At 36.1% G+C, this 2,128-nt stretch overlaps 1 long non-coding RNA gene across 1 annotated transcript; it reads left to right on the top strand.

Moving 5' to 3' along the window:
* The first annotated feature begins 705 nt into the window (after nucleotides 1–705).
* On the top strand, nucleotides 706–2,128 carry LOC138891115 (uncharacterized). Its single transcript, XR_011407427.1, has 2 exons — nucleotides 706–1,153; nucleotides 1,950–2,128. It is a non-coding gene; the product is annotated as an uncharacterized lncRNA (long non-coding RNA).

The following is a 2,128-nucleotide window of genomic DNA, read 5'->3' as shown; positions in this document are numbered from 1 at the left end:
GTGCAGGATGCTTTAGAAAAGGTGAAGGTAATTCAGGAGAGGCTTCGTACAGTGCAGTCGAGACAAAAGAGTTATGCTGACAGGAAGGTTCGTGATGTGTCCTACATGGTTGGTGAGAAGGTTCTGTTGAAGGTTTCACCCATGAAGGGTGTTATGAGATTTGGGAAGAAGGGTAAGTTGAGTCCTCGGTTCATTGGGCCTTTTGAGGTGCTTCGAAGGATTGGGGAGGTGGCTTATGTGCTTGCGTTGCCACCTAGCTTGTCAAGTATGTATCCGGTATTTCATGTTTCTATGCTTCGGAAGTATATTGGGTGTAAATGCCTAATTTTTGCCTTATATATATATATATATATATATATATATATATATATATATATATATGTATGTATGTGTGTGTGTGTATTTGTTCTTATTTGTGTATGTATAGGTTTTAAGAGTTGAGTAATGGTTTGATAAATGGGGTAGGGTTTGGGCTAGTGTAATTTAATTAAATTGTGCCAAAATTGGCCCAAAATTTGAGCCCAAAGAGCCCAAACCCGGTCCAAAAGGGGGCTGCCAAGAAGAGCTTAAAACGACGTAGTTTTGTCTTGAAACTACGTCGTTTTGGTTAAATGACAAGATTCAATCTCATCCACCCATCTTGATTTAATCCAACGGTCCTAGTTTGATCTTCATCCTAGATATTTAAAGCCTAAAATCCCCAAAATTTTCCCCATTATTTCCTCTCTCTCTTCTTTCCCTCTCATCACTCTCTCTTCTCTCTCTCCCAAGACCGCCGCCGCCGCCCATCGCCGCCGCCGAAAATCGTCCACCGGCGGCGGCCGACCTCCAATCCGCCCCAAAATTTCACCATATAATCTCCAACACCTCCTCTTTCCATATCTCCAAACCAAATCCTAAAAAAAATACCTCAAACTCCTTGAATCTTAGATCTAGAAAACTTTTCCGTCACTTTTTTGCCCAAATTCTTGAAGCTCCAACCACTACCACCCCAAAATACGTACATCAATGGATAGAGCTCCTCAAGACCTAGTTATTGATGTCAATTCTACCCCAAAAATCCGGCGACCAAAATCCGGCCTAATTCCGGCGACCTCCCGGAACACCCTCTTTGGCATACCACCATTTTTTCGGCCTTTTGATGTGTAAAATGGTAAAATACTATTCTTTTTCATGGCTGATTTTTTTATTTTTCAAATTTTATTTTTGTCTATTATTAATTATTTTAGCATTAATTTTTGAAGTTTGAAATGTTAAATTTTCTGTTTTTGCACTTGTTGAAGTAGTAAAATAGTTTTGTATTGATAAAAGTGAGGTAATGAAAAATACTTAAGAGTATATGGTACTTGTTTGGTTGTTTGTTTACTGCTTCAAGACTCTTTGAGTACAACACTCAAAAGTCAAATTGTTTGGTAAGAAAATGTAGACCTTTGGACATTATTTGAATAAAGTCTATCTTTGAATAGTGGAGAGCAGATTTTGTTTGAAATACTTGACAAGATTTGAACTAGAAAGTCTGGCTTTTTGAATTTAAGAGCAGATTTTGTAGGAAAATCTGTCAAAAAGATTGATTTTTAATTTTTTGAAATAGCTGGTTGTTTTAATATATAGAGGGAACTCCATCACACTTTTGGAAGGGATTTTTTTTCTGCTTTTGAACATATAACAAAAAAAATTAGCAGCTGAAGCATCCTTTAGTAAGCTGAAATTGTAAGTCTTAAGAGTGAATCTTAAAGTGCAAACCTTTTTTTTAGAAAAGTATAAGTCCTCTTTAGAGTTTGCTTCTGTGTTTCTCCTCTGAGTTTTCGAGCTGTTTTAACACGGATTTGCTGTTGGTTTTGCTGCTGTTGTGCTGCTATTTTTATGTTGCTTTAGTTGTTGAGCTTCCATTCTTTGTTGTTGTATTTATTATTCTGCGACTCAGGTAACTCTTTAATCTTATGTTGCAGATGTTTTCACATTAACAAGAAGATTTGAACTCATCTTGATTGTTGGGAGCATGTCCATTTAAATAAATGAGTGCTTAGCTAAATTTCTTTATTGTTTAAATATATCTTGTTGTAGTTCATATGTAAAATAAATCCTTGGTTGATCAAACACTTTTTTATTCATGTGTTATTTGTCTTTA

The sequence above is a fragment of the Nicotiana sylvestris genome, chromosome 5 (genome assembly GCF_000393655.2).
Source record: "Nicotiana sylvestris chromosome 5, ASM39365v2, whole genome shotgun sequence".
Taxonomy (NCBI): Eukaryota; Viridiplantae; Streptophyta; class Magnoliopsida; order Solanales; family Solanaceae; genus Nicotiana; species Nicotiana sylvestris.
The sequence above is the reverse complement of the archived record's forward strand: the minus strand, read 5'-3'. Positions and strand labels throughout refer to the sequence as shown.